Here is a 25,485-nt window from a genome sequence, read left to right as displayed (position 1 = left end):
AATGTCAAAACCCTAATTTTTGAAACCCTCTTAATTCAACCTTTGTCCGACAATTTGACCAATCAAAACATCTCCAAATCAGCTGTAACTTTGGATTCTGCAATAAAATCACAATATCCTTCATCCCTGAAAATTTGGAAAAAAGTTGCGAGGACCGTGTTGCACTCCGAGCACCATCGTCCCCGACATTTTTTCCAAAATTTCGGGAGCGAGATCTTGCTGTATTTTCTTGCTAAAATCCAGAATTTTGGCTGATTTTGTCAATTATAACACTTTCAAAATTACAGTCAAAGTTGGTCTTACGATTGCTTGGTCTAAGGCTTCTAATCATTCAAAAATCATTGAAATTAAAATTTTGTGTCAAAATTGCGTTTTTATTATCATAAATCTGAAAATTGTGTTTGCATTCATTCGAAATTTCAGTGCTTTATTCAAATTCTTGCATTTTGTGACTTTTGAAATTAAGTGTTTAATTACAACAACTTTGATTTCCGCTTTCAAAATTGAATTTTGCGTGAAATTGAGTCAATTTTTAAATTTCAAAACTTGCATTGCTTTTGGCATTCCCTCTAAAATCATAAAATTCAAAATTTCAGTTTCCCTCTCTTTTTCAAAATTCAAAATTTTGCATTTTTTGACAATCTTGATAGGGTTCAATTTTGAATTTGCAACTTTAATTTGGCCTATCTACAGATCGTAAAATCGCTCAATTTTTTTGGATTAGCTCTAAAATCATCATACCTTTCATCCCTGCAAATTTCGAAAAAAGTTGCAAGGACCGTGTTGCACTCCGGGCGCCACGGTCCCGGACATTTTTTCCAAAATTTCAGGAGATTGTTGTGATTGCATTTAACAGCTTAAATCCAGAAGATTGGCTGATTTTACTGAAAATTGCTACCTCTAAATTCACAATCTTCTCTCTCTTTCTAGTGCATGAGTTTTACAACAATAAGCCCTACTTACACTATTCCCGTTAGACGAAGCTGTAGAATTAAGTCTTTCCGAGGTTTAATTACCGAGGAGATGGAACCTAATTTGAATAGCCTTTTTAACGAGGACATGGGTAATTCCTCTAATCCTCCTAATGATGAAGAAGCTCTCCATGAGGTTTCTGTAGAACAACTTTCGAAATTGGATAACCAATTTGACGATTTTCGACAATGGATGTCTCAAGAATACCCTGATAGTCAAGCTCTTCCTTTAATTAAGGGTCTAAAACGTATGCTTCAAAGTGATAAGAATGGAATTGATATTTTGCGTGGTATTGCACACATTGTGGATTCAAATGTGATGCCTATGAAGAGTTGTGCCGAAACCTTAGGTTATACACAACCTCCTACCCAAGACAATCATTCTATTCCTTTGATGACTCCTATTGCTAGTATACCTACTTTTACATCAAACATAATGACTACTTCAACACAAGACATTCCTCCTATGATCACCATTCATGGGGGAAACCCTTCTTTTTCAATTAACCCTCTTCCTTCATTCAATCCGACTTCTTCATTCATTCCTCCAATGAGTGTTCCTATTACATCTTCACAAATGAACATGACGCAAGGGGGCAATTCATTTAACCATTCCATTCCTCCTTGTAGTGTTCCTCTTGTCCAATCATCTCCTATGACTAATTATCATAGAGTCCCACCACCTTACTCTTTACCTTCTTTCAATAACATAACACGTCCATCTCAATCTAACACATCCAATATGAATTCTTCGACTGAAGCGACCATTAACAATCTAGCACAAACTGTCTCTTCTTTACAGCAACAAATTGCCTCTATGAATCAATCTAAGTTCAGTGTGCCCACATTTGACGTTGCGAGCCCACTTTCTCTTGACATTGTTCAAGCTATCCCTCCTAAACATGTTGAAATCCCGCATTTGGAGCTTTATAATGGTAAAGGAGATCCTCTAACACATGTTAAGACTTTTCAAACAATTTGTACTGATTTTGCTTATGACCAAAGGTTGCTTGCAAAACTATTTACTAGAACATTAAGAGACAAAGCCCTACAATGGTATTTCTCGTTGCCTTCTTATTCTATTACTTCTTTCGAACAACTTGCAAACGCTTTCATTCAACAATTTCAAAACAATATAAGTCCTAAAGTTACTTTGATTGATTTAATGCATTGTAAACAAGGTGTTAAAGAAAAAGTGACTGATTTCATTGGTAGATATAAGCATTTGTATGCTCAAATTTCTTTTCCAGTGCCTGACAATGATATTCAAAGAATCTTTATTTCTAATTTACAAAAAGATATTTGAGACAAACTTCTATTTTCTGAGTTTACTTCTTTCCAACAGTTGTGTGCAACTCTTCACAATTATCAACTGACTATGAGTCAAATGGAACAATCACATCCTATGGCTCCGAGTGATAAGGGTGATAGCAGTCAACAACCATTTGGGAAGTTTAAACCGAATAGAGATTCCATCAAATTCAATGAAAACATCATCAACAACAATGTGAATGCAGCATCAGGTGTGCCTCCTATTTCTAAATTTTTCAAGAGAGAAAGAAAGTATACTCCTTTGAATGAATCATTGCATAGTATTATGAATAAGTTATTGGAACAAAATGTGCTTACTCTTCCTCCTATAAGACAAATTGATCCTGCAAAGATTACTTCACCTTATTTTGATAACAAAGCCTTTTGTCAATTTCATCGTCAGCTTGGTCATGATACTGAAAAATGTTTTTCTTTAAAACGTAAAATTCAAGATTTGATTGATAATAATACTATTTCTGTTTCTGGAGTGAATGATAAAGGAAACACATCTGTAGCTCTTCCTAATCAAAATCTTCAGATTTTCACTGATCCATTGCCTTCTCATACCTCTAATGCGATTGAGGCTAATGATTCCTCTCTCTCATCTAATGGTCTTGTGTCTATAACTCCGAATGTGATTAACTTTGTAGAGCAGCAAGAAATCCCTGAAGAACCTTCCATCACATTTGATTCCAGTGAAACCATTAGGGCACCTGATGGTCCTTTATACATAGTTGCAAAAGTCAAGAATAAACCTTGTCGTGGAGTGCTTATTGATCCTTCGTGCATGGTTAATGTTATTACTGGAGAATTTCTTTTTACTTTGCAATTGAATCAAGTGATCTATGACAAAACAGATGTGATTGTGAAATTATTTGATGCATTTTCTTCTCCCGCAATTGGTTCTATTACATTGCCTATTGAGGTCCATAACAAATCCCTTGATGTGAACTTTTCTATTATCCCTTCATCCGAACAATTTCGTGTCAAGCTTGGCTATCCTTGGCTATCTTCCATGAAAGCTATTGCTTCTCCTATTCACAAGTGTTTGAAATTTCCCCATAATGGTGAAGTTGTTACTGTCAATCATAGTCTCTTTAAACCAGCTGAAAGAACTTCTAGTGTTCCTATAGATTACTTTTGGCCTAAACAATTCCAATCTCTTCCTCCGCAAAGTGATCATCTTTTCAAATCTTATCAAAAGTGGAAAACAGATATGATCTTATCTCTAAGTGAACCTAGAACACCTAAACTTGACATTCCTATCATTCTTGAGAAGGAAGTTCTTCCTTTGAAAGATAAAACTAATGTCTTTCCTCAAGAAGATTCCCAACCCATCCCCATGGATGTGACTATGTCTATGCCTAATAAACTTCCTAAGAGTAGACCTATACCTCCTCGTCATGATGGACTTGGTCTTCTCCCTAAACCAAATATTCTTCCCTTATATGGAGCAGTTCCTCCTCCTTCTTTTTATGGAGAGAAGAGACCTTCTTCTTCTCCTGTTATCCAACCTAAGAGACTACAACCTAAACACCCAAGTGCTAAGGATGAGAACATTCCTCCTCCTCAATCTTCTCCACTTCCTACTAAGACTAGACAAAATAGTTCTGCACGTGAACGCCGACGAAAGCGTCGTCTTAGAGCTCAGGCAGCTACTTCTCAAACTTTGCAATCTCCAAAAACACCTTCAACAAGCATTATTCCATTTTCTCCTCAGCCGGACATTGAGCCTAAATCTCCTAAACATAAGATGCATGATGGTCTTGATCCTGTGCGAGTTAAAGATCCTATTTTTATAAATCTTGATGACGATATAGATGAAAATGTTACTCCTCTTGCTTCTGATAGTGAATATGAACTTGTTGATGTTGATAACCATTTATCTAATGAATTTTCTAAAGCACTTATCCTAGCTCCTAGACAAGAACACCGTGGCTTGGGATATGAACATAGCCCTTGTTTGGATCTTGTGATAGCTCCATCTACTGTGTTGGATGTTCCTCCTCTAGTGTGTTCCCTGCCTTCCCAAAACATTGATCAACAAGATCGGGGGGTAGATGACATGCTAGACTAGTTACATTAGCATAGCAGATTCTCTCCCCCTCTCTTTTGTTACTTCTTCTATATGTTATTCTCATTCTTCTATTTGTTGTCCTTGGTGTTGTCTGCTTGAGGACGATGCAAAGCATTGAGATCTCTCGGTCTCTCTCATGTTGACTCAAAAGACACATGTGTTCCCTTCTTCTAGGTGACCTTCCTTGATTGGGGAATGAAGAACAATTATGCATACATACATATGATATATATACATGAATTATCATACAGCATACTGACCCCGAGGAAAGTGAAGTCACCTCATGCTTTATGTTTTGTGTCTATTATCCTTGGGTTTATCTCACACTTGGGGGCTAAATCCTTGTGATAACGTGCTCCTTTCTCATTTCTTATGTGTATCACTACGTTAAAACAATCACCCCCGGTGAGGCGTGTGCGATCGCTTTAACATAGGGGGGCATACATCCCGTTCATATCTTTTCAAGATACTTGAAAATTTCTTGGTAAATTTAACCTTGCCTTGAAAATTTTTGATATCTTTCTTGCATGACTCATAGTGAGGGAATCTTACTACTGACAGTCATGGTTCTCCCTCATGATCTTCCCTTTTACTTTGTCAATCGAAGTCGTAAGATCCTTAGTCCACTGGGGGCTTGGTGTATCTTGCCTCCTTGACGTGGTGAAAGTCTTTCAATGTTGTTTTCCTGTACTTTACCGGAAGTATGAGCATACATACTCCCGCTAAAGTGGGGGCTAAATGTAGCGTCCTAAAATTGTGACACTTGCAATTTCGACTGCATTTCGGTCTTCACGATGGCGACGCAACACGCAACCTGAATGGAGACCCCGAAACTTGCTCACGACACTAAAAACTGCATTTTTCAAGCACCCTGGCCTGAACCTCCTTGCACTCTACTGTCCTGGGATGTGGGACCAGAGCGCCCAGCGCCCTGGTCCTTCAAGACCAGGGCGCCCAACGCCCTGGTCCCCAGGACCATGGCGCCCAGCACCCTGGTCCCTGGGTCCTATTTTGGGCCCGGTCTCCTAAGGGGCTCGGGTCTTTTTGTTTGCAATTTGGAAATTACATTTCCTGGTCGGCCTAAGGTCGAGAAAATCAGTCTATCAGCCCTAAATGACAAGTATATAAACTACATTTTTCTCTCTCATTTGGGAGAGGAGAAGAGATACATGAGGGAAAAAGCGTGGAAACTATACTCAAACATTCAAGCATTCCTTCAAGCAATTGATCATTTCAAGTCTCCATTCAAGGCTAAGTGTTGCATTCAAGTCAAGGATTCAACCATTGAAGAGGAGATCACATACTACATGCTACAACATACAACATACAACATCTATACCTTCGCACATAAGGATACAAACATCCTTAGAACAAGGTATTAGTACTTGTTTTACAGTCATTTACATTTACAGCTCTTGCTCATTTCTTGGTTAATTCCAAAACCGGGGTTTGACCTAAAGCCAAACCCCTAATCCCTAACCCCCCAATCGTCTTCGCTTTTCTGTGTGTAGGTTGCAGGTACGCGGCTGAAATTGAAGATCTGGAATCCTTGTGCAGAGACGAACAGATCCCCCTTCGTTTCACGGATTTTTCGGAGGACCGTGGCGCCGGGCGCCATCGTCCCAACAACTTTTGCTCAAATTTGCAGGACAGCGCCGTCTTGACATTCTACTGCTAATTCCAAGTCCGCAGCTTCATCCTATAACCCGAACTCAGTTTATAAGCGAATCTTTATGACTTTCTATGTATTCTTAGCTTAATTTCCTTAACAACATTCTTTACAAAAGAGGGTAGCCTTGCTTTCCTAACCCTTGAAATTCATTTAGCATCCAATCTTACATTGTGTGGGATTGGATCTTATGAGTTTCAACCCCTCTTTTGAATGTAAAGTCTCTCCCCTAAGTGAAAACCATCGAATCCTAGCAAACCTCCCTTCTCTCTCCTCGGAGTTGGAAGAGGGGAGAACAACTAGGGTTCGATCGCGATTTTCCGCTTTACAATATGCACTAAGCTCCTTAAATGATTATTCTGCATTACTGCAGTAACTAACATTATGCGGAAAGGAAAGGCAAGAATGGAAATCATAAAAGGCTACATGAAAGCTTCACCAAAAACTGTTGAAATGATCTAATGAAAATAACAAAAATCACATTGTTCTGTCTTGGCTGCAAGAACAGTCAGCGGATCTATTTCCAATGGCTGCAGGAACAATCCAGTCATGAACTTCTACAACAACTAAGTAAAAACTAACTTCAATGATCATAAACACAAGATCACTCACCAAGTGGGCCCCCTTGGATGAGTGATATCAAACTTCCAGCAAATTACTATTAACAGATCAGAACAACATATTCTTTATTCATTTCTTATTGAAAATGATTACATATTCTAAAAGAGAAAATTCAGAATGCTTGTCAAACTCTGCTCAATTCCTTTCCATCTTCTCTAACCCAAAGAAAGAAGGAAGAGCTTATTATAAATAAAAGATCAACTACAATGGACAACTCAAGTTACACCCTGAAGAAGAGGCGGATAATTGTCAGATGAAGGAGATAATTGAGGGCTTGGCTGCAGGAACCGTGGATCCTGAAACCAAACCATAGTCTTTGCATGCCAAAGTGATATTTTGTGAATTCAATATGCACCAGAGTTAAACTCCCATGGTGAAGTACAACTGCTCTGATTATGCCATACATTACACTTGCTCGAATCCCCTTTAGTTTGACCTCCAGTTATCTGAACGTGATTCTCCAGTCCTTAGGCGCAAAAGAAAATCATCCACCGTAGCATCAATTATTATCTGCACTAAAAAAAAATAACATACACGGACATGCATATGTATCTTACTCAATTAATACATTCATTAACTCACATATGACATTATCCTAAATAATCCGCATATCACAAGGACAAATCATTTGGCTGCAGGAATAAATTGGCAAAGTTCAAACATAATTTCATAAGTTCAGTTTTAAAACATGGATTACATATAGTCAATTCACAATACTTTACTATCACAATGCAACCCAAAAGATGCCAAAAAACCTAAGAGTCATGATAAAAAACATTTCAAAGCATCAACTTATCATGCCCCCCAACTTTAAGGGTTTGCTACTCCTGCAGCAAAAGGAAAATTTTTTATTTTTGTTGAAACTCTAAAATCACCAACAGTGTCCTATTCGGTTGCCTTAGAAGGCAAATTCCAATAAAATCCTTTCATTTTCTCCAACCTAGACCATCTAGTTGTTTCTTCTATAACTGCATCATAATTTTGTTCTGTTGGTTGGCATGCCAAAAGTGGCCACATAAGGATCAGAGGCTGAAAGATCAATGGCAACCAGTTGTTGGCTTTCTCCCTGCCTAGCTACATGTATCTGGAGGCTCTTTGTATGGCTACATGAAATTTCTGTAATGAGTAAGGTTCTCCCAGTTTTAAATGATCTAGTAGATTATTCCAGCGTTGAGTTAACCCTTCTAGTGTGGTTGTCCTGTGGGTCTGAACCAAATGCTCATACGCTTGATAGACTTCCTCTCTCATTAAAAGTACTGTCTTACTAACATCATCTCTTATTAGCAACTTTTGCCAATCATAATATAGAACCCTGGGTGCTTCTGATTCCCTTCTCAATGGTAATGGATAGTCAAGCTCTAATTTTTCAAACTCCCTGGCTTGTGGTCCTATGATCATCTCATTTTGGATCCATGACATTAAAGCTCTGAGATGGATATCTCCAATATACAATAAAGGATTCCATTCTCTGTCTTGGGGTACAACATAGTTATGTAAATATAATTCACATAACAAATTCCTTACAGCATGTGGAGAGGTTTGATAAGCATGATAGAATTCCTCAGGTGTTTCCAAGGATGGATTAAGGTCCCTAACAATGCGGTTTAGTCTGAAATTCAAATACCGCTCTTTCAAATGTACTTTATAAATTCTTGGGGGTGCCCTACATTACATCATCTCAGGAACCATACCATAAATCTCTTCTACCTTAGCTTCTAATTCCTTAATTCTATTATCTTTCTTTTCAATCTCTTTTTGCTGCTTATTAATTATCCCTTGCAACCTATCCTTCTCTATTTCCCATTGCCTAAAAAATGTTAAAGCAATTGATAAACTACTAAGGGATGAAGGAGGTCTAATAGGTCCTACCTTAGACCGTGGAATTTCTTCAATAAACTCCTCATTCTGAGTTGACATATCTCCCACATTTTCTTCAAGTTGCTGTAAAACATCTTCAACAATCGCTTCACATTGCAATGCCATAGAAGCAAGATTTGCTAGCTTGTCCATTACAACTTCTTCCTGAATTTCTTCTTGAATTTCTTCTTCTGTAGGGTTTTCCTAAATTTCCTCTTCTACAGGGTTTTCTTGCATTTCTTTCTCTGTAGCATCTTCTTCTTCCAAAGTTTCTACTGCAATAACCTCTATTGGATTACTCACAGATTGAGTCTTTTGTGTCCTTCTTCTTGTTCTTCTTACATACACTTTTGAAACAACTGCAGGAGTTTTTGTTTTTGTTCGACACCTCTTGGCTGCAAGAGGAATCTACGTTTCCTGGGGCTAGATAACAAATTCTTCATCTGATTCATCCTTGTCCAATTCTTTTCCTTCCCTTTGCAAAATAGGTGAATCTCTTTGAAGAGAAGTAGAGGGTTGTTCTTCAATTGACTCTGCTTCAATATTTTCTTCCATAATAATTGCGGCTCCTTCAACAACCAACAAACCCTCATCTTCACCAGAAAGATCTTCTGCAACAATCTCTTCTTGAGCCGGCAGATTATTCACAATAGAGGCTTCATCAACCCTAAATTGCAGAATATCCTCAAACACACCCCATTCCATTTTTGAAATATCTCTCAGGGACCACTGTACAAGAAACTTAACCAGTCCATGATGGCTAACAGAGCAATTTCCATATTTTTGAGTCTCCTTAGCACTTATAGAAATGAGATGGTACAAGAAATTTGGGACATTAACTCGCCAGCCATGACACAGATGACTAAGTAACTTAAAATGAGGTGAATGCAGATTTGAATACTGCCCTTCACATGTAATATATTTCATAACATACAAAGCTACCTAAGGCCAATGTGCTAGTAAAGAAACCCTTCTAGTCCCTTGTCTATCCACCATTAAGGGTCTGTCAGTGGAAATTGTGAACTCTGCCCTGGCACTCCTTGCGTCTTTTGATTCTGGAAAGAGTTATCCTTCCTACAACAACCCTGTGACCTCTGCAATTCGCTGCTCCATAGCAATTACCCTCAACCCTTTAACTGTAGCTTCTCCTTCATCAAAGGAATGCATAAATTCCGCAGCTATTTCATCATTGTAATCCCTGATTTTCAAGAAATAATCTAACCAGCCGTGGTTTCAGAAATAATACTCACGGACAACATCCTGCAACAACCCTTCATGGACTGTTGGCTCATGGTGAATTAGATCACCACCCATCTTTTACTCTGATACTTCTGCAGCTTCACCAAAATGTTTGACAGTTTCACAAAAAACTAAAATCTACATATCTTAATTTTGGTGGCAGACCTTATTATTCACTTGCGTGAAATAATAATCATCATAAGTAATGTCAGTTAGGAAATCAATTCGGGATATTAAAAAAATTGATAATAAATTTTATTGGAAAAAAGACCATAAAGTACCCCCCCCCAACTTAACCTAGCACGTGTCCACACAGGCTAACGAGATTTCGGGTTTGGAGCGGATTTAAACAGGATAAAAATCATAATGACCTAATAAATGCATAATTAAAATAAAGTACAATATACATGTACCTGGAATTGGGCGAAAATGATGGTGAAATGAAATGAAGTGACAGGTAAGAAAGTGGAATGGAATGTAATGGATGGAACTTTATGTACGGAGAACAATATTCCCATGGAAATATTTTATTATGATACGGTGAATAAGTTCACTACAGAGGCTGCAGGAACATCACCTTTATCAATATGCTCAAGTGCAATAGGAAGCTCATGAATTGATACCAAATCATTGGTAGTTGTTGCAGGAACCTTGCCATTTGCTGCAGGAACTTTTATTTCACTTTGGGGAGCAAACTGCTGTAGGAACTCTTTTCTAGTAGTTGGCTTGTGATAAAGTTGTAGCCGATGTCCATTCACTAAGAGTTTAAATCGAACAAGATCTATTGTGGACAAATGGACTACTCCATTCTGAAAAACTTCTACCTCATAAGGACCTAACCACCTTGTTTGGAGTTTTCCCATAGCATCTTTATATCTAGAATCATACAGGAGTGCCCAGTCACCAACTTTGAATTTCTTTTCTCTGATATATTTATCATGTCATCTTGCTCTTTGGTTTTGAATCAATTATGTCTGTTGAATAGTTATCTTCCTCCATTCATCAAGAGCATTTAACTGCTGAATGTGTTCCTTCTGTGCTTCAGACAATGTCATATTCAGCTATAGAGTTGTTCTTAAGGTTTTATGCTCAAATTCAATAGGCATCATGGTTGTTTTGCCATAAACCATCTCAAAAGGTGTGAATCATATTGATGTTTTCCATGTTGTTCTATATGCCCAAATTGCCTCTGAAAGTTGATGAGACCAATCTTTCTTCTGGATAGACACTATTTTTGTAAAAATAGCCTCAAGCTCTCTATTGGTAACTTCTACTTGTCCATTAGATTGTGGATGATATGGAGTAGATTTCTTGTGTCTTATATTGTATTCATTGACCAAAACTTTTATCAATGTTGATGTAAATTGAGGTCCCTGATCTGAGACAATTTCCCTTGGTACTCCATACCTTGTAAATATTTCTTCATAGAGAAACTCAACCACCTTATTATCTCTTGCATGTTGCATAGCTCTAGCTTCTACCCATTTTGTTTCATAGTCTGTACATACCAAGATATAAGATTTTCCATTAGAAGTGGATCAATGGGGCCAACAAAATCTAATCCCCACTTGTCAAATGGTGTAACAGATATTTGAGGATATAGTGGAATCTCATCAGATTTTGTAGGTCTGGCCATTCGTTGACATCTGTCACATTTCCTTGTGTACTAAGCTGCATCCTTGTATAATTTAGGCCAATAGTATCTAGTATTGAGTATTTTCAGTGTTGTCCTTTTGGCAGCAAAATGTCCTCCACATGGCTCATCATGACATGCATGCAAGATGTCATATGTTTCATCTTCTCTGACACATCTTCGCATGACTTGGTCAGGTCCAATATAAAATAGACAATCAACAATCCATGAAAAGTTAAAACTTTTTTTGACTAGCAACCTTCTTTCCTTAGGAGAAAAAGAAATTAGCATCTTAGCTGCAGCTAAATAGTTGGCAATATTAGCATACCATGGAGTATGAGCCTGTATGAGAAACAAATGCTCATCTAGAAAAGTGTCATCTATCATCGTAGAATCTTCCTACAATTGAAAACGTGAAAGATAATCTGCAACAACATTAGACTTCCCTGTCTTATCAACAACTGTGATATCAAATTCCTGCATCAAGAATAACCAGCGAGCCAATCTACCAATGATTGATGGCTTATTCATGAGATATCTAATTGTAGTATGATCTGTATGCACAAATATGGGATACCCTATAATATAGTGTCTAAACTTGTTAAGGGCATATATGACAGCTAGCATTTCCTTTTCAGTAACTGTATAATTCAATTCAGGTCCTTGCAAATTCTTGCTGATATAATATATTGCATTTTCCAACTTGTCAACTTTTTGTCCCAGCATTGCTCCTACGGCATAATCAGATGCATCAGTATGGATTTGGAATGGTAGAGACCAATTAGGTCCTTTTAGAACTGGTGCTTGAGTCAAAGCATGCTTAAGCTTTAAAAAAGCTTCATTACATGCTGAGGTCCATTTAAATTATGCATCTTTAGTAAGCAGTATATATAAGGGACTTGCAATTTTACTGAAATCTTTGATAAACTTTCTGTAGTATCCAGCATGGCCAAGAAAACTTCTCACATATTTCTGCTTCACAGGGTCATTAATATGCTGAATAACCTCAATCTTTGTTGGATCCACTTGTATGCCTTGTACAGATATATGATGACCAAGGACTATTCCTTCTTCCATCATAATGAAATACTTCTCACTGTTTAGAGACAAGTTGTAGTCTTCACATCGCAGCAAAACTTTCTTCAAAATACCTAATGCTTGATCAAATTCAGAGCCATAAGTTGTAAAGTCGTCCATGTAAATTTCCATAATATCTTGAGAAATATCAAAAAAAATATTGATCACTGCCCTTTGAAAAGTGGTTGGAGTATTACACAACCCAAAAGGAAGAACAGAATATGCATACGTGCCCCATGGGCAAGTAAATGTTGTTTTCTCCTGATCCTCGGGAGCTATTTGTATCTGATTATAGCCACTAAATCCATCCAAGAATGAAAAATATCTCTTACCAGCAAGAGAATCCAATACCTGATCCACAAATGGCAGTGGAAAATGATCCTTCCTTGTGGCTAAGTTCAAGGCTCTATAATAAACACATACTCTCCATTTGCCTCCCTTTTTAGGAACTATCACCAAAAGTGATACCCATTAATTGTCAGAGATAGGATAGATAAACCTAGCTTTCAAGAATTTCTGCAATTCTTCTTTAACTATCTCCTTCAAGGCAGGATTGACTCTTCTTTGAGGTTGTTTGAGGGGGCAACACTCAACCTTTATGTAAATGCGATGAGTACAAACTGCTGGATCAATTCCATTCATATCCTTGTAATCCCATGCAAAAACATTTCTATGGAGTTTCAGCAAGTCTACTAGGCTATCCTTTTGAGTATCTGCTATATTCTTATTGATGTTCAAATATTTATTCAATTCCACCTCTATTTTAATAGTAAGATCAATCTGATTTATATCAGAAAAATGAGAATAAGACAATTCCTGTGGCAACAAGGTATGCAAGATATCAGTGGCTGTAGGAAAGTCCAAACCTGCAATATTCGGAACCAATTCCTGCAATTCTTGGTCTTCTATTAATTCATTTATCAGGACCTTATAAAGAATTGATTCTTCATCATATAACTGCATGAGTGGCACTCGATTAATCATCATAAGGTGATTAATAGAGTCGATTTCTTCAGATTCCTCTCCCAAAATAGGCCAAACAGCCTGTTGTTGCTCAAGCTGAGGTTGTGCTGGGGAATACAAGGCTAATGTTTTTGTGGAACTGCCATCTGAAATAGTCATGTCTCCTGATCTACACCCAATATATGCATCAGCTGTGGCAAGCCATGGTCTTCCCAAAATGACTGGATATCCCCCCAATGTTGCTTTTGGAGATAAAATCATAAAGTCTGGAGGATATTCCCAGGAATCTAGAATAACTACTATATCTTCTATGATACCATCAGGTCTTACTGCAGAGCCATCAACAAGTTGGAGAACTATGGGTGTAGCCCTTAAACTATCTATCTCTAGATGTTTTGTTACTTGCCTTGTCATTACATTAATGGCTACCCCTAGATCAACTAAAACATTTTTTATTTGACTATCATTAATGACTATACTCACAATAGGACTACCTGGATCAGAATACTTTGGAATAGCAATTTTTCCTAACATAATATCAGCCAATTGACCCATAACATGAACTATTTGTGGATCTTTTTTCTTTCTGCCAGGCTTCTTTAGGCATGCTTCTCTCAATGCCTTACCATATATAGGAACATCCTTTATTGCTTGCAACAATGGAATTTTAACACAAATGTGCTTCAGTTGATCAAGAATATCAAAGCTTTGTTGTTGTTCAGTGGAAACTTCTTTGTCTTTCAGTCTATGGAGAAATGGTGGGAATATTTGATTCTGAGGTATTATATCTTTAGGATCAGAGATTGGCTGCTCTTCTTGTACCTCAATAATAACTAGATGAGAGGGATTAGGTAGAGTTGTCCCAGATCGGAGGTGAATATCATCTAGTGATTAAGAATAGACTAGGTATTGATTAGCATCAGCTGAATAAGCTTGTTGTTGTTGCTGAGATTTGATATTTGGATTAGGCAATGGTTGAGTAGGTAGCTGCATTGGCTTAGGAGGTGTAGCTGTAGCTGCAAGAGGAGGCATTAAAGCAGGAGGTTGTGGCTGCTGAGCAGGGGGCTGATATCCAAAAGATTGGGATGGCCATGATGGGTTTCCCCTCCATTGAGAGGTAGGTTGCCAATTCCCTTGAAACTAGTTCCCTGAACCCTGAGGTGGATACCAGTTTCCCTGTGGCTGCTACCACTGGGGGATTTGATTAGCAAATTGTTGTCCTTGGCCTTGTGATCCATACCAATGTGGATAGTTACCAAAATTTTGAGAATAGTGTGGTTGCTATTGGTTATTTGGTGCATAAGAATTACCACTATAACTAGAAAAGGAAAGTAGATCGGGTGGCATACCTTGTCTTTGAAAATTTGGTCTTCTTTGAGCAACATAGAAGACTTATTCATCTTCACCTTGAATTGGTTTGAAATTAGGTACTTCAACATTTGCAGCCATCTTACATCTACAATCTTTCTTTCGCTTCTTACAATGAGGACAAAATTCTGCAAGAAATGCATCAGCTTCCTCATGCTTCTTCTTAGCTGCCAATGTATCCAACTGAGTAGCCATATTGTTTATAATGTCCTCCTTGAAATCTTTTAACATATGGCTAAGTTCCAATCTAGAAACTCCAGTTCCAGATGCTGATGATGGTGCCCCTGGCTTAAATCTCCTATTCTTCTTAGAAGTAGATCTGGAATACTTCTTGCAAATTTGTCCTATTTTAGCCCAAGTAGATTGTGTAATGTCACCTCCTCCCATAAGATCTAAGGAATTGATGTATTCATCACTGATACCCCTCAAGAATATCAATTTGAGGGAATCTTCATTCAGAGTACTATGCTTGGACTTCTTGACACTAAACAAAAGCCTTTCCAGATAATCTCCAAGGCTCTCATCTTCAATTTGTGTCATTCTAAAGATATCATCCCCATGACGATCAGTGCCTCTACAATAATCTTTGTATTTTGCAAGAAACAACTATTTCATCTCATCCCATGTGTTGATTATGCTACTACCCAAGCTCATAAACCATCTCAAGGATGACTCCTTCAAAGTGGCTGGAAAAATTTTGAGTCTATGGGCATCTGTAGTATAGTCAAAACTCCTACAGTGAACATCAAACTCAAACAAAAATGTATCCGGATCCTCTGTCACCAACCCATAGAATTTAGGAAGTGAAGATGTTGGAATGTTCTTGAGGTTAGCATTATCATGCTGGTCAGAGATGGGAAACTCAAATGTTGGACTAGGTGGTGGTGGTGGTGGATTATTCCCAACAAGAGGTGGGTTCCCTTGCATTGGACTTGTGGGGGTTGTTACTATAGGAAATTCTTCTTCTTGTGGACCAAAAAGGAATTGAAGAGTACCTTCTGGGAATTCAGACTCAGGGCGATTCAAATTTTGTGGGACTTGATACAGTTTAGCAAAAGGGTTTATATCTAGAAAATTATCTTCTACATAAGTAGTATGAATGGGCAGAAATCTACCGCTGGCATCTCTTCTTCTATTATGTATGCAGATTCATGAAATTTCAAACAATTAACTAGAAACTATAATAATCATAAAAGGTTCTTAGCTTGACACCATCCCTGGCAAATGCGCCAAAAATGTCTACCCCAACTATAATGATAATAATAATACCTCTAATTGAAATCTCAATCCAAAGTTTGGACATTCATATGGGAGAGTTTACTATTTTCATGGCTGGTGTTCATTTACTTATCAATCCAGGAACGTAAAACTTGAAATGGGTCTACAATATATATGCACCAAGCTCCTTAAATGATTATTCTGCATTACTGCAGTAACTAACATTATGCAGAAAGGAAAGGCAAGAATGGAAATCATAAAAGGCTACATGAAAGCTTCACAAAACACTTCTGAAATAATCTAATGAAAATAACAGAAATCACACTGTTCTGTCTTGGCTGCAGGAACAATCAGCGGATCTATTTCTAGTTGCTGCAGGAACAATCCAATCATGAACTTCTACTACAACTAAGTAAAAACTAACTTCAATGATCATAAACATGGAATCACTCACCAAGTGGGCCCCCTTGGATGAGTGATATCAAACTTCCAGTAAATTACTATTAACAGATCAGAACAACATATTCTTTATTCATTTCTTCCTGAAAATGATTACATATTCTAAAAGAGAAAATTCAGAATGCTTGTCAAAACTCTGCTCAATTCCTTTCCATCTTCTCTAACCCAAAGAAAGAAGGAAGAGCTTATTATAAAGAAAATATCAACTACAATGGACAACTCAAGTTATGACTAGAAGAAGAGGTGGATAATTGTCAGATGAAGGAGATAACTGAGGGCTTGGCTGCAGGAACCATGGATCCTGAAACCGAACCACAGTCTTTGCACACCAAAGTGATATTTTGTGAATTCAATATGCACCAAACTTAAACTCCCATGGTGAAGTATAACTACTTCGATTATGCCATACATTGCGCTTGCTCGAATCCCCTTCAGTTTGACCTCCAGTTATCTAAACGTGATTCTCCAGTCCTTAGGCGCGAAAGAAAATCATCCACCACAGCATCAATTATTATCTGCACTAAAAAAAAGTAACATACAAGGACATGCATATGTATCTTACTCAATTAATACATTCATTAACTCACATATGACATTATCCTAAATAATCCACATATCACAGGGACAAATCATTTGGCTGCAGGAATAAATTGGCAAAGTTCAAACATGATTTCATAAGTTCAATTTTAAAACATGCATTACATATAGTCAATTCACAATACTTTACTATCATAATGCAACCCAAAAGATGCCAAAAAACCTAAGAGTCATGATAAAAAACATGTCAAAGCATCGACTTATCAGGTATTCCACCAAGAGCAAAGCTCTCAAGTGTTTCAATAATAGGACTCAGAGAATTATGGAAAGCATCAATGTAAGAGTTGATGAAACCTCTGAGAAAATTGAGGAAACCGGCAATGAGCAAGCAGTAAATGAACCGGTTGTAACCTTCTGGGAATCAGTTTCCAGTCAACCAAGTACCAGTAACAGTGTTCCTACACCAGTAGATGTAGATGCTCATACTGATGGAGATGAGGATGAAGAAGAAAAGAAAGAGGAATCTATTAAGACCATTCCTCAGTATGTCAAGCTGAATCATGATCCTAAACAGATCATAAGAGATAAGGATGCAGGAATCCTTACAAGAAGAAAGGTCAGCGAAAAATCATGTATGATCTCTGAATTTGAGCATAAATCATTCAAAGAGGCACATAAAGATGAAGATTGGTTCAAGGCAATGGAAGAGAAACTTGACCAGATACAGAGAAATGGTACATGGTCTTTGGTACCCAGACCGGAGCATAAAAATGTCATTGATACCAAATGGGTTTTCAGAAATAAGCTGAATGAGGATGGCACAGTGATTAGAAACAAAGCTAGACTAGTGTGTAAAGGATATGCCCAAGAAGAAGGAGAAGACTATGGAGAAACCTTTGCTCTTGTATCCAGATTGGAAGGAGTTTGTATGCCTCTTGCATATGCAGCTTTTAAGGGATTCAAAGTATATCAAATGGATGTAAAATTTGCATTCCTAAATGGTGTACTTGAATAGGAGGTGTATATAGAGCAACCAAATGGGTTTGCCCTATCTGAAGATAGTGACACGGTGTGTAGGCTACATAAAGCCTTATATGGTCTAAAGAAGGCACCTAGAGCATGGTATGAATGCCTGCACTCCCATCTTGTGAAGATTGGATTTGAGAGAACAAGAAAAGATAGCAATATCTACTTGAAGTCTGAAGGAGATTAGATCCTAATCTATGAGGTATTTTTTGATGACATTATCTTTGGTGGAGATGACAAGATGAGTCATGAGTTTGCATATGAGATGAAGAAAGAGTTTGAGATGTCACTCATAGGGGAGATTAAGTTCTTCATTGGACTGCAGATTCAGCAAATGAAAGATGGAATCTTTATCACTCAATCCAAGTATGTCAAAGAGGTGTTGAACACCTTTGGCATGGAAGATAGAAAACCGGTTGGTACACCGATGGTGACCAGTTGTAAACTATCCAAAGAGGATGACTCAACATTGGTTAATGAGAAAGAATACCGATCAATGATTGGTAAGTTGCATTATGTAGTGCATAGAAGACCAGATATTGCACATGGAGCTAGCATTACTGCAAGGTTCCAGAAAAGTCCAAGAGAATCCTACTTGGTTGCAATCAAGCGGATTCTTAGGTATCTAAAGGGAACTATTGATTATGGATTGTGGTATCCATATAGCAAGGATTTCAACTTGAAAGTATTTGCATATGTTGATTGGGTAGGTAATGTGGACGACGGGAAGAGCACAATCAATGGTGCATTTTTTCGCGGTGGTAGACTGGTCTCATGGATGAGTAAGAAATAGAGTTGTATCTCTCAGTCTACAGCGGAAGCAGAGTATGTTGTAGCTTTCATGAACTGCACTCAGACAATTTGGATGAAGCATTTATTAAATGGCTTCAAATTTCCTATATCTGAACCGGTAAGTATATTTTGTGACAATACTAGTGCAATTAAGATCTCCAAGAATCCGGTTTTACTTTCTAAAACCAAGCACTTTGAGCTTAAGTATCATTTCTTGAGGGAAAAGGTTCAGAAAAAAGAGATTGCACTGGAACATGTTTCCAGTAAGGAGCAGATAGTAGACATTCACCAAGCCTCTCCCAAAGACTACATTAATGTACTTAAGAGGTGAATTAGGGGTGTTGCCCCTTCAGGAGGTAAACTAAAGGTATATGCTCCACATTAGTGAAGTATTGCATAGTCAAATTTTTGTTCAGGATTGATGTGTTGAAGGATGCTACTCCTCAGGGGGAGCAACATAATGGAACAGGGAAGCTTGTGCCTCCACTTTGGCATTGTTGTCAAAGGGGGAGAAGAAGAAAGAAGTGAAGTGGAGAGATATCTACATAAATTGGGGGAGAAGAAGTGAAGCGGAGAGATATCTTTGTATATTTCCATCAATGCCAAAGGGGGAGATTGTTGGCATTATGTGAACTAGTATGAGGACATGATGACATTGTATGTTGTCATTGATGTCAATATGCTGAAGAAGAGAGCATCAGTATGTTACCAAGAATAGGTATATGTGAGAACCGGTATAACATTGTGAACCGGTATATGTGCCAAAGTGAAGTGGTGTGTTTGTTCAAGGTGAACCGACATGTGGTTATGGGAACCGATACATGGAAGCTTTGTATGACTACCAGTTGGTAGTCTCAACTTCAAGGTTTTCGGTTGAAGTACTTCAAGCCTGTGTGACTCAACCGGTGACTTTGTGTGATGAGTTAGCATTGTAATGAAGAACAGATCATGTTGTCATGTCAGCCTTGTGCGCGTGAAGGATCTTTCATGAAGGAGATTGTTCCTATCTACCTCGGGAATGTGCAAAGTCTATAAACGGTGAAAATGTGTGATGGGTTATCAGCCACCATGAAAGTGGTGGAAAATGAATGATGGAGAACATCTTGAGATTGGTTCAAGACTGATGCATTTAATGCAATGTGCTCAACGGTCAGGATTGAACCGTTTGAATTGCTTAACCTAACAGGTTTAGTGTTTAGGGTTTATGCTACCGACCTATTTGTTTCCTATAAGGTTGATGTTGTGTTTCTTTCTGAGGTTGTTGGAAAATTTTGTGTGTGTGTATCCAAGTGAAGGGATACGTGATTCTTGCTAGATCAGAGGAGAGAAGTGATACCTGCAAAGTGCAAGTGCAGAAGGTGAAGAGGAGCTAAAGCGGATCTGCATTGGCATTGAGTGTTGTTACCATATCATTGTAATACCTGATGATCTCTAACCACTTCAACAGTTGGGAAATACCTTAACAGGGTAGCTTTAACCAACTTACTATAAATCCTTTAACAGGGTGACTCAAAACCATTGAGTTCTTGAAATCCTCTAACAAGGTAACCTTTAACAGGGTTTAACCCTTAACTGAGTGATCCCTAACAGGATCAGTTCCTAACAAAACCTATTGTATCAGTCTTTAACCGGACAAGGCTCCTAACAGAGCAGACTTCTAAAGAGTTCAAAAATAGCTTGTGGGTATTCATCCCCACCATGGTTTTTCCCTATTGGGTTTCCACGTGAAAAATCTATGTGTCATGTGTGGTGTTATTCATGTGATGGTTTAAGTGATTTGTGTTTGAAGGTAAATCATGTTGTTCTAGCTATTTATATATCTTTGATGATAGATTACATGTTCATGCACTAGGGTGAAATGGAAATGAAGTATTAGATTGTATGAAAAGATAAGTGTCAACCGGTTTATGCTTGTCTCAGTTATTCTGGGTTTTGCCAATTGTACTCTGTCTAAGACCGGTGTTACTGTTTGTCTGCTGAAGCACAGTGTCTACTAACAAGCCGGTTTAAGATATTGTGTTTTTGTCTGTACTGATTCACCCCCCCCTCTCAGTACCAGTTTGGTACTATTCATTCATCATTGAGTTATCACAATCGCCCATTGTATTTTCTGGAACACAATATCCTGAGTAAGAGAAGTGTCACAAATGTTAGAAGTGTGCAGGGAGATATATATTTTATGTTGCTAATTAATGATTATTCCAAGATGATGTGGGTTGTCTTTTTGAAAAAAAAATGAAGCATTACACAAATTCAAGATATTCAAAGCAAAGGTTGAGACTGAGTTGGGATTGAAGGTGAAATTTCTGAGATCTGACAAAGATCGAGAATTTTCTTCTGGTGAGTTTGATTTATTCAGTGAGAAGTATAAGAATAGAAGACAATTATCAGCTCCTAGAACCCCTCAGCAGAATGGAGTTATTGAAAGGAAGAACATGACTATTTTGGATGCTACAAGGACTATGTTGATTGAAGGAAATGTTCTGAAGATCTATTGGATAGAATCTACTATAAGCATTGTCGTTTGCACATTCAACCGAGTTCATATCAAAGGTGATACTAGTAAGACTCCTTATGAGTTATGGTTTGGTCATGTTCCTACTATGAGATATTTCAAAGTATTTGGTAGAAAATTTTATATCAAGAGAGATGACGACATAGGAAAGTTTGATGCAAGAAGTGATGAAGGAATTTTCTTGGGATATTCAACAAATAGAAAAGCCTATCAGTGCTACAATAAGAGACTGAGAAAGATAGTGGAAAGTGAAAATGTGAAGGTGGATGAGAACCTTGGGAAAGAGAGATCAGACCATGTGGATATGATGATGGTCAGAATGTTGTTCTATATCCTATTTAGACTGAAGAACCGAAGCAGACTTTTCTGGTAGAAACTGTTAATCTGAATGTTGCTGCTATTGATGGAGAGGTGTAAGAACCTCAAAATCAGAACAATCAGAAGACTTTGAGGTATGTAAGACTAAATCATTTAGAAAATTATATTATTAGAGATAAAAATAAAGGTGTGATGACTAGAAGAAGGCTAGTTGTTGAAGAGGTATGTTTGATTTCTAAAGTTGAACCTAATGATGTTGTTGAAGCTTGCAAAGATGAAAATTGGATGAGAGGTATGGAAGAAGAATTAGATCAGATTGAAAAGAATAACACATGGGAGCTTTTGCCTAGACCTAAAGATAAGAATGTGATTGGTACTAAATGGGTATTCAAGAATAAATTGAATGAAGTTGGTGAAGTTGTCAGAAATAAAGCAAGACTAGTATGCAAAGGATATTCAAAGAAAAAAGGAATTGATTATGAGGAGACTTTTTCTCTGGTGGCTAGACTTGAATTTGTTAGACTATTGCTTGCATATGTTTCCTATAGAGATTTCAAGGTATATCAAATGGATGTCAAATCTGCCTTTTTGAATGGTGATCTTGAGGAAGAAGTCTACATTGAGAAACCTGATAATTTTTCATTATCAGATGATGGAGACATGGTATGCAAATTGAAGAAAGCTCTTTATGGATTGAAACAAGTCCCTAGAGCTTGGTATGCTAAATTGGATAAGTACTTGTTGAAATTGGGATTTAATAAAGGGACTATTGATAGTAATCTGTACTTTAAGATTGAAAATGATAATATATTAATTGTTGAAGTCTTTATCGATGATATTATCTTTGGAGGTGATGATGACTTGAGCATGAAGTTTGTCAGTGATATGAAAAAGGAATTTGAGATGTCTATGATAGGTGAGATGAAATTTTTCTTAGGTTTGCAAATTTCACAGACTAGAAAAGGTATCTTTATATCTCAAACTAAATATGTGAAGGAATTGTTGAAGAAATTTGGGTTAGATGACTCCAAATCGGTTGGAACTCCTATGGTGATTGGCTGCAAATTATCTAAAAATGATGAATCTCCAAAATCTAATTAGAGTTTGTATAGGTCTATGGTTGGTGGACTACTATATCTTACTCAGACTAGGTCGTACATTATGCATGTTGTGTACATGGTTGCTAGATATCAAGCTGATCCGAAATAGAGTCGTGTCACTATTGTTAAGAGAATATTCAGATACTTGAAGGGAGCTGTGGATTATGGTCTGTGGTATCTGAGGAATGATGATTTCATGTTATGTGCTTACACTGATGCTAATTGGGCTAGTGATGTTGATGAACGGAAGAGTACATCTAGTGGTGCTTTCTTTTGGGGTAAGAAATTGGTTTCATGGGCTAGTAAGAAACAAGATTTAGTGTCCTTATCTACTGCTGAAGCTGAGTAAATTTTTGTTGTTGGTAGATGCACTCAGGTGGTTTGGATGAAGCAAATGTTGAAGGATATCAGAGTTATCTATGATGAGCCTATTGTCATATATTGTGATAATTCCAGTGCTATCAACATGTCAAAGAATCTAGTGCAACATTCAAAGACTAAACATATGCCAATCAAATATCATTACTTGAGGGAGAAAGTTAGTGAAGAGGAAGTTAAGTTGGAGTATGTGTCTACAAAGGAACTAATTTATGATATTTTCACTAAGCCTTTGCTTACAGATACATTTGTCTATTTGAGAGACATGTTAGGGGTATCCACCCCTCCTGATGAAAACTAGATGCATTGAGTTGCATTCATCTGGTGGACTTCACAGTCTTATCTCTTTATCTGGATTGATCAGTAGGTGTTGCTCCTCTGGTGGAGTAGTCCAGTTATGTGTTTAAGGGGGAGAGATTCATGATTTTTTTATATCTTTGTTATTGTTGTCAAAGGGGGATAGATGCATGTGAAAAATCTGCTTGATTTTAGGGGGAGTTTGCTGGAGATATTTCTTTCTTTGCATTGATTGTTTTTCACATTCATATGTTGCCATCAATGCCAAAGGGGGAGATTGTTGGGCATTATTGCTGCCAGGATATGTTGTTTTCATTGATGTCAACATATTCCTACTCTAATGATTGCAAATTAGTTCATTGTGATTATGGTTTGGTGTATGGAGTATCTATAATATTATTATATTTTTTTGTACTGGTGTTGGTGGTCCGAGAAGCTTAATTGATCATATCATATGATCTAGATTTACAATTTGTTTATCTGATCAGTGCTTTGCAAAGTTTAGTATTTCCTCTGGTATATTCTGGTATGATCAGATATTGATCTAAGATTTTGGGATATTGTTTGGGATTGCCTTGTGTATCTTCATTTCAGATGGTTTGTGATTTGGTGCTTCGTAAGCTATCTTTCTTTGTGACAATTGTTGTTGTTTGAATGTTCTTGAGTTCCAGACGTTGACAGATGAAGATTTGATAAGTGGTGTTGGTGCAACTGTTACTAATGATTCTAATGTGTTTGCTAGTGTTTCTTAATCATGCACTATTTGTCCTGATGGTACGCATTGATTGTTGTGCAAGATTTTAGTGATTTTGTTAAACTGGTGATATTATTCATATTATGCAGTTTTCCTAGTGGTTTAGCGTGTTGCAGTTGATCTTGGCATGATTTTTGGTGGTCTATATTAGATAATTTAATTTAGGTCCATGCTATGTCATGTAAATCATTATATTGGCCTGGTGGTCGATCTTTGTATCATGTGATGCAAATTTGAAATTGTGGGTTGAGGGTTTAGCTAAACTTGTTGTCAAGGTTGATGAATTGTATAAATAGGTGATATTGTTATATAATTTGGGTATCAAGGGTGTGTTTGCATTATTAGAGAGTGGTGTATGTGTGAACAAGGATTCATCTTTTGGTATAGTGTATTGAGGAAGGATTGGTGTTGCTGAGCAGACAATTGTGCTTAACCAGAACTATCATTAGACATTTGGAGATGTTATTATTGTAGTTCATTCCTTCCAGATTGTAGTCTGAATCTTGTTGTAAGTCAATGAGACTTCCTTGAGGGTTGCATCCTTTTGGGTCATTATCTTTTGAGCAGTGAGATCTAGGAAGTGTGTTTGAATGCATGTGCATTCTCCATTATAATATTTTCACATACTACTGCAAAGTATCATCTTATTGTGGGTAGGTTCCCACCATGTTTTTTCCCTTAACCAAGTTTTCCATGTCAAAATTTGGTGTTGTGTGTTGTGCTATCAATTTTCTTATCTTTTTTATTTCTGCAGTTCATCAGATCTATTTTGTGATTAAGTTTATAGATCCAGTGAAAACTGATTCACCCCCCCCCCCTCTCAGTTTTCCTCCATTGTTGCTACTAACAAGTATAAGCCCCCTAAGTGAAAAATTCTATTTTGTTTCATTTGTCACAACATTAATTGTAGCTCCCAAATCAGCAAGTGTATTAGGAATAACATTACCAATGTGTACCTTTATCATGGGACTTCCTGGATTAGCATAGTTAGGAACTATGAGATTCCCAAGCATGAGGTCAACAAGTTGTCTGATAACTTGAATAGTCTTTAGGTTCGTCTTCTTCTTTTGCTTGCAAGTACACAAATCTCGAACTGTCTTTGTGTATATTGGAATATCTGTGATATCCTGTAACAAAGGAATTTGAATGTTAACATTAAACATAATTCATTTATAAAATCAAATGTAGGTTTTAGAACTTCCTTTTGTGTTTGTTCAGTTTGTAGGCGGTCGGGATATGGAGGTTCCTTCACTTGTTCTACCTTTGGTTCTTCGAATGAATCATTGACTTCAGTGATGGTAGGCC

The sequence above is a fragment of the Cryptomeria japonica genome, chromosome 9 (assembly GCF_030272615.1).
Source record: "Cryptomeria japonica chromosome 9, Sugi_1.0, whole genome shotgun sequence".
Classification (NCBI taxonomy): domain Eukaryota; kingdom Viridiplantae; phylum Streptophyta; class Pinopsida; order Cupressales; family Cupressaceae; genus Cryptomeria; species Cryptomeria japonica.
This window is presented reverse-complemented; position numbering follows the sequence as displayed.